The sequence below is a fragment of the Coregonus lavaretus genome, assembly GCF_964263955.1.
Source record: "Coregonus lavaretus genome assembly, chromosome: 27".
Taxonomy (NCBI): Eukaryota; Metazoa; Chordata; class Actinopteri; order Salmoniformes; family Salmonidae; genus Coregonus; species Coregonus lavaretus.
In genome coordinates this window covers 17,580,630-17,589,413 of record NC_140014.1, presented here as the reverse complement: position 1 = coordinate 17,589,413, position 8,784 = coordinate 17,580,630, and positions in this window count along the sequence as shown.

Below are 8,784 nucleotides of genomic sequence, written 5' to 3'. Positions count from 1 at the left end.
TGATCGTAAAGCCCTCATTTCTCATGAACACAATATCCCGTGTCGCAGCGGCCCAGCGGTACCTGCATACGAAACCCATTAGAGCTTATTCTGGAGCTGCTGACCTCTCCTCCCAGAACTCGTGAGAAGAGGCAAGCGGGCTAGAACCGGTTTGATTGGGGTACGACCGGGTCTATTTTCTAACTGGACTGGTGGTGGGAAAAGCGGCTGCCGTCCAAAATCACGGTTCCCACAGATTGACCGAGAATGGGAAGAGCCAAGGGCTCTTGGTCTATTAGAGTAGTGATACAACCCTTCTCACACTGAGGACCATGATTAACTCAATGACAGAGAGAGGGACAGAGCGAGAGATATGGGAGAGGGGGAGAGAGAGATAAGGATATGGAAGAGAGAGAGAGTGAAGGGAAAGAAAGGATAGAGAGGCAGAAGAAGAGTGGGTGAGAGTCTCCCAGTTAAAGTAGTTTCTCATACAATGTAACTCTACAGAGACTGTTCTCTGTTTCTCCAAACACCATCCAGTTCCCACAGCGGAGGAACTCTCCATGGAGCCAAACCTCTGTTACCGCGGAGACCCATGAGGATCAGTGACGAAGGACCGACTCAAAAAATAATCAGACACACTCACACTTTCAGATCTAGATAAACGTAATGCCGTGTGCGGAGACACAGTATCAGTGCTTAGTTTGAAACAAAATGCTTGGAAAAGCTTACAAAATCTGCTCTCATCTTTGAACAGACAACGCAGTTCTCGTGGTATATTGTGCAGGCGAAGTGCTGGTGAATAATTATGTTTTACAATTGCATGCACGTCTCAATTTTCTACTTCTATATTAAAGTAATGTAGTTCACACTACATACGTCATCAACTGCACAACTGAGTCAGGATAACATAAGCCTACATGAATTTGAGTTGAGGAGAATTTATATATTTTCTTGCCAAACTGAGGAAACCAAGAATGTATTTATAATAACAAAAATAGTTTCTCCCTTACTCTCCAGCAAGACCACTACAGTAGGACAGTCAATCAGACCACAAGTTCCATAACTAAGACCATGCCAACTAGGCACACATTGGTTGAATCAACGTTGTTTCCACATAATTTCAATGAAATTACGTTGAACCAACATGGAATAGATGTTGAATTGACGTCTGTGTCCAGTGGGTGGTCATGGGGTTTACTGACCAAGACATCTCAATTCTTAATTATGACCATTTAATGGGTTTGAGTTGTTCTTTGTGGATTCCTTCATTACATAATGTCCACATAGCTTCATATTTTCGTACCAAATTACCCTTAATTTGATTAGGCCACTTTCATTGAGAAAAAAAGAAAGAAAATAGAACATTTGAAACAGAGTGCAAAGCAAATCTCTTACAGACCATTTCAGAACAACTCTGATGCACTGTATTAGGTTATTGCATGAGTTAGATTCCTTATTTTGGATTCTTTATGTATTTGGATTTAACTTTATATATTTGTGCATCATCAATGACCCTGGACAACTAATAATACAAAAATAAAAAAGTTTCCCATAAATGTATTGAAAACAATATCCACACAGTGGAACTGTTTCCCATACAATTCCCTGATAATCAATACACATTGTCCTCTTTCTCACAAAGTAAACTGTGAATAACAATCGTATGTCCATGTGAAGAGCTAGCGCTTCCTTCATACTACAAGAAATTACACACACACACCAACACACACACTTCTAGCCTTTGCCAGGCTCTTCTCGGGCCTCACTCCCTCCATTACCATGGAATCTAGAGTTGAGTGGGGGGAAGCGAGGCGAAAAGGGGAAACGGGGATCCCTGTGGACCAGGTCTCTGTTCACTTCTTGCATGAGAAGTGAACATGCTCACTAGTTCACATACACAATCTCTCTCTATCTCATTTTACATCTGTGTGCACAGGCAGTGAGTAAAATTATGATGATTGTTTTAGTCTGTTTTGAGTCACATGGGAAAACAAAGGCTTGTTAAAACTGGATATATGTGTCCTCCTTTCACTTTATGCTTCCCAGTGGAAGCTGCTATGGAGAGGCAATAACGACAGTGCCATTTTCAATATTAAATATCATACTGTAATCATACTGTACTCATGTTTAGTGTGCGTAACCTCATGTTTTTTTTTCAGTAGACTATCTGCGGTAACACTTTATTTGGATAGTCCATCTGGAGATGCTCTACAGACTATCAGTAACATTTCAACTAACTATCTACTAACGCTAATCCTAACCCTTACCTTATTCTAAACCCAACCCTAACCGTAACCTTAGCAAGCAGTTGCTTATCAACAGATAGTTTGTTGATAGTATCTGTAGAGCATCTACATATCTACTATATAGACTATACAAATAAAGTGTGACCTTATCTGCACCTTTGTAGATGTAGCTAGATGCCACTCATGGGTGGTCTGCAGATCAGAATCATTCCAAGCCAATCCACAGCCTCTGATAAAACAGACCACTGTCCAACTACAATGACCCTACAACTACAGTACAACAATCACAAACACCCCTGATCAACATCACTCTGCGCTTCTTCACTCTCCTCTTCATCGTCACCACTGTCATCATCATCTTCATTAGCACCAGCACAACTAACATCATCGTCTTCATCCATTATCATCATGAGCAGCAGCATCACACAAACATCCAGACAAGACTGGTAACTTTAAGCCTGCATCTGCAGGTGTGAATATCAGACACTGCTGTGTGGCCCTCCTATCCACAGCAGTGTTTCTGCATTATAGAGTCCTATCTCATCATGTGGCCGGTGTGGGACTGTGTTCCACTCCCCCTCGTCTGGCAGTCGCTGGACTCAGAAGCAGTTCCCATGGTTCCTCTGTAGTGACGAGGTGCATCCTCAATGTTTTCATCTCATCCTTAATGTGAGATCACATTTCAACAACTCTCTTTTTGCAGCCGAGGAGGGAGATCTTCAGACACCAGACACCTTGACTTTCCTCCCTTTGATTTTGAAGGGAGAAAAAAACTTTTGAATGGCGGCGTCTGTTCGAAAGTATTCATATTTAGGGTATAATTGCTTTTAAGTGCTGAGATAAAAAAGCAAAATGGGAGAGGCAACAAAGCCTGCTTGTGGGGGGGGGGGGGGGGGGGGGGGGGATTGTGCATTTACACTCTGGGCTCAGTATGAGGGGATTTTCCTGAGAGATGACAGTGAGGAGGAAGATCAGAGCGAGAGAGCGCTAGAAATGTGCTAATGTCCCGACCAAGGTGGGCAATTACTGATGATCCCAGACAAGCTTTCTGGCTGTAAAGATCCCCCTCAGATCAACTCACACATATTACACACTCCTTCACACACACACATACTGACAGCCCGCTGGATCAGGCACCACTATCAGACTCCATAGACACACTCCACACTCCTCCTCACTGTTCAGCCCCAGGGGGGTCTGTGCTTTCACAGAGGCCCCTCTCTTCCAACCAGGGGCTTAGACAGAAGAGCCAGAGTGGATTTGGCCCCTGGAGTGTCCTGGCTAGGCTCCATACACACATTATGAAGTGTTGCTTTCTGTCTCTACTCTACACTGGGCCAAATCTCACAGCAGGCATGGACAACCTGAGAGAAAAAGCAGCCATGCATCCTGGTCAGAGTCATCATTGAACATCCATCTCTCACTGAGCCTGTTCGAATAAGAAACACCATTGACAAGACCAGATTCACATGATTAGTGGGTTATGTTTAAACTCAAATTTGCCACCCCATGGGTGGAGGTAGCTGGTGAAGGAGACCCAGCCCACGGCAGGCTTTGAAGTCTGGACCTCCATGGCAGCGCTACCAGTCCTGTGTTTAAAGGCTGTTTTGGGCAGACCTTGGAACTAGAGGTCTTCACGGATCCACCTGCACCCGAAAACCCGAGACCCGAATTTTAAATAATGTCACGGGTCTGGGTCTGATATGATATGATTGTCAAAGGTATGTGTCATTTTAACCGACTTGTCCGGAAGGGCCCATACAGATCCGAACACGACAGCTGCAGTCGAGAGAGAGAGAGACATTTTATAATTTATGCTGCTGTTCTTGCTTTTCACGAGAGTGGAGCGTGGCGCGTGTAGCTTGTTGTTGGCCAATCATAAGTAATCAAAGCAGCAATAGGCTACAATCATACAGCCTCCATGTGGGGCAAAAGTTAGGAGATATCTAATCAATGGAAGATGGAATTAAAATGACAGAATTAAAAGTTAAAGGAGAAGGATAGGCTATACCGACCAAGAGCCAACAGGGCTGCTACTTAATATTCTGAATGGAGTTGTTGTTATTTGTAACTGTAGGATGAGAAAGCGCATGCACTGCAGCCTCAATTACATTGGCAAAACATTAGCAGTGAGTCACTGTGATGTCATTTCCGGGCAAGAGTATCTGCTGGTGTCTTGCTTGACTGCCGCTTCTCCCTGGTACCTGTTTAGTAACAGTGTTTACTCGTCTGTTTTTCGTTAAGTGTTGGTTTTGTCTACTTTTCGGCCTGTTGTTTTTGTCCACTTTTAGGCCTACTGGAGTTTTGTGACTCTTACAATCTTGGATATTAGTGCTAGCTAGCTTGCTAGTTGGCTGTTAGCCTAGCTCTGAGTCTGGACTGCGCTGCTGTGATCACCTCCACATGCCTGGATTCTTCCTCTGATCGCTGGCCTCCTGGTTCCCTGACCCACCTATGGATTATTGCCTTGGGAATGTATCTATTTTGGATTTCCCTCGCCATATACCTCCCTCTGGAATACCTATTGGATTACCCTCTTTGACTCTCCCACGGCTCGGTGTAGCTCCCGCCTCCCCCCTGCTTATTCGCCGGCTAGCTCTATGGCCTCACCCCTGAAACTCTTCTCTCCCTTGCTCACACTCTGGTAACCCAGCCACCACTTTGCCATCGCGTGGGCCCCAGCCGTCAATCTCATTGAGTAAATTTCCACTCTCTCTTTGCTTTTGCTCTGCTGGCGAAGGCTTTGTTTCAGATGTGTTTTGACTGTGGGTTCTAGTGCTAGCTGGTTAAAAGTAGGTTAGTTGGGCTCTGGCTTGCTGCTTTGCCGACCGTGGTGGTTTCTGTGTGGATTTATCAGACATTTTATTGGATCTAAATCATTGTCATGCACCTGCCCACTAGCTCCTCTCTGTTCCTCCTGTTTGTGCTCTGCCCTGGATTATTATGGTTTCCCACTCCCTGTTTTTTCCAGACCAAATATTATTCCCCCCTTGATCTTCGCCGCCTGAATAATAACTATCGGCTCTTCTCTGATGTACTTAAGCCTGCCCGCTCATCATGCATCCTACAGTGCCTTGCAAAAGTATTCATCCCCCTTTTCCTATTTTGTTGCATTACAACCTGTAATTTAAATGGATTTTTATTTGGATTTCATGTAATGGGCATACACAAAATAGTCAAAATTGGTGAAGTGAAATGAAAAAAATAACTTGTTTAAAAAAATTCTAGAAAATAAATAACAGAAAAAGGGTGCGTGCATATGTATTCACCCCCTTTGCTATGAAGCCCCTAAATAAGATCTGGTGCAACCAATTACATTCAGAAGTCACATAATTAGTTAAATAAAGTCCACCTGTGTGCAATCTAAGTGTCACATGATCTGAGTATATATACACCTGTTCTGAAAGGCCCCAGAGTCTGCAACACCACTAAGCAAGCGGCACCACCAAGCAAGCGGCACCATGAAGACCAAGGAGCTCTCCAAACAGGTCAGGGACAAAGTTGTGGAGAAGTACAGATCAGGGTTGGTTATAAAAACAATATCCGAAACTTTGAACATCCCACGGAGCACCATTAAATCCATTATTAAAAAATGGAAAGAATATGGCACCACAACAAACCTGCCAAGAGAGGGCCACCCACCAAAACTCACAGACCAGGAAAGGAGGGCATTTATCAGAGGCAACAAAGAGACCAAAGATAACCCTGAAAGAGCAGCAAAGCTCCACAGCGGAGATTGGAGTATCTGTCCATAGGACCACTTTAAGCCGTACACTCCATAGAGCTGGGCTTTATGGAAGAGTGGCCAGAAAAAAGCCATTGCTTAAAGAAAAAAATAAGCAACACGTTTGGTGTTCACCAAAAGGCATGTGGGAGACTCCCCAAACATATGGAAGAAGGTACTCTGGTCAGATGAGACAAAAATTGAGCTTTTTGGCCATCAAGGAAAACGCTATGTCTGGCGCAAACCCAACACCTCTCATCACCATGGTGGTGGCAGAATCATGCTGTGGGGATGTTTTTCCATCGACAATGACTAGGAAACTGGTCAGAATTGAAGGAATGATGGATGGTGCTAAATACAGGGAAATTCTTGAGGGAAACCTGCATCAGTCTTCCAGAGATTTGAGACTGGGACGGAGGTTCACCTTCCAGCAGGACAATGACCCTAAGCATACTGCTAAAGCAACACTTGAGTGGTTTAAGGGGAAACATTTACATGTCTTGGAATGGCCTAGTCAAAGCCCAGACCTCAATCCAATTGAGAATCTGTGGTATGACTTAAAGATTGCTGTACACCAGCGGAACCCATCCAACTTGAAGGAGCTGGAGCAGTTTTACCTTGAAGAATGGGCAAACATCCCAGTGGCTAGATGTGCCAAGCTTATAAAGACATACCCCAAGAGACTTGCAGTGGTAATTGCTGCAAAAGGTGGCTGTACAAAGTATTGACTTTGGGGGGGGGGGGGTGAATAGTTTTCTGTTTTTTGTCTTATTTCTTCTTTGTTTCACAATAAAAAATATTTTGCATCTTCAAAGTGGTAGGCATGTTGTGTAAATCAAATGATACAAACCCCCAAAAAATCCATTTTAATTCCAGGTTGTAAGGCAACAAAATAGGAAAAATGCCACAAGCCACTGTATGTAGACGCCGCTACCTGCATTGTGGCTCACGTCGCAACTGGTCTGTCAACTATACTACTGGTAACACTCTCTGGTTTCACTCGCGCCCTGCTCCCAATCCATCATCTCGTACTGTAATCAATGACTGCCTATGCCCCCTTCAGCCTACCACTATCCATAAACTCACCACTCTATCAATGAACAACAAAGCCCCCTTGCTCCATGAACTAATATCTGACAAGCTAGACTTCCTTCTCCTAACTGAAACTTGGCAACAACCTGGTAATTTCTGATCTCTTAACCAAGTTACTCCCTCCCGCTGGTTATGGCTACCTGTGTTACCCCCGCTCCACCGGCCGTGGTGGCAGCCTCGCTGTACAACTCCAAAATCTAAATAACTGAACTGTCTCTCCCTACTGTCTCCTCATTTGAATACATTGCTTACAAATCATCTTGCTCCATGACCACTATCTGTGTGTACCGTCCTCCTAAATCTAATGAATCATTCCTGTCTGAACTACTCACCAATGCTGTCCCACTCTCCCCCCGCTTACTGTTGCTTGGAGATATGAATATTCACGTGGACTCATCAAACTCAAAACTTCATTTCTGTTCTGGACTGTTTCAATATTATCCAACATGTCAGTTTTCCCACTCACATCAAGGGACACATACTTGACCTTGTCTGCTCTGTTGGCCTCAACCTAACTCATATTTCCCCCTCCCTGTTCTCACTTAATTTCTCTCTTACCTCATACTCACCCCACAACACTGACAAACGCCTCATCTCCTTCCGCAACATCCAACTCTCTGATGCCATCTGCTCTGCCCTGCCCCTTGACCACAACCCCAACTCATCTGATGAGCTGCCCAATTCAGTACTGCTCTATCTGTCTCCCTCAACTCTCTGGCCCCCCTCCAAACTAAACCGGTCTCCTTCTCATCCTCCTCCCCCTGAACTCCACGCCCTGAAGCAAGCTAGCCGTCGCCTGGAGCGCCTTAGCAGGAAGTCTGGGCTCACAACGTCCACACTGAGGCCTACAAACTCCCCCTCTCCACCTACAGAGATGCCCTCAGTGCTGCAACGTCCACCTACTTCTCCAACATCATCAACAGCTCCAATAAGAACTCCCAGACTCTGTTCTCCACTGTCAGAAAACTACTTCAGCCCTGTGACGACACCTTCTCTACTCCCTCCAAGATCAACAAAATAAACTCATCACTGACTGATCAATCTCCCTCAGCTGCCCCTCCCCCTGTCAGCCTCCCAGTCGTCACACCTGAAACTCGGCTGTCCCAATTTGCCCCCATTGACTCTCCCTATATCTCAAAACTCATCATGTCATCCAAGACTACAAGTTGCTTCCTGGACCCTCTCCCCACTGTTCTCATCAAAGCCTGCCTGCTCCCTGTCTAAATATCACACACATCGTCTCCCTCTCCCACGGAACTGTCCCCTCAATAACTTCCGGCCCATTTCCAACCTCCCCTTCCTTGCTAAGACTCTGGAATGTACTGTTTCCTCCCAATTACAAACCCACCTGCTAATCAACAACCTGTTCGAGCCCCTCCAGTCTGGTTTCTGCCCCATCCACAGTACTGAAACTGCACACCTCAAACTTGTAAATGACCTCCTCACCTCTGCTGATGCTGGTGCCCTCAACATCCTGAATCTCCTGGACCTGAGGGCCGCTTTTGACACAGTGAGACATCAGATCCTCCTCACCAGGCTGGAGGGCTTGGGTGTTGAGGGAACTGCACTCTCCTGCTACAATCATTCCTCACAAACCGGACCCACTACATCTCCCTCAATGGCAACACCTCAGACTCAACTGCAGTTATACAGGGTGTCCCCCAGGGCTCTGTGCTGGGTCTCTTACTCCTCATTATCTACATCCTCCCTCTTGGTCAGATCGTCCGTCACTTCAACTTT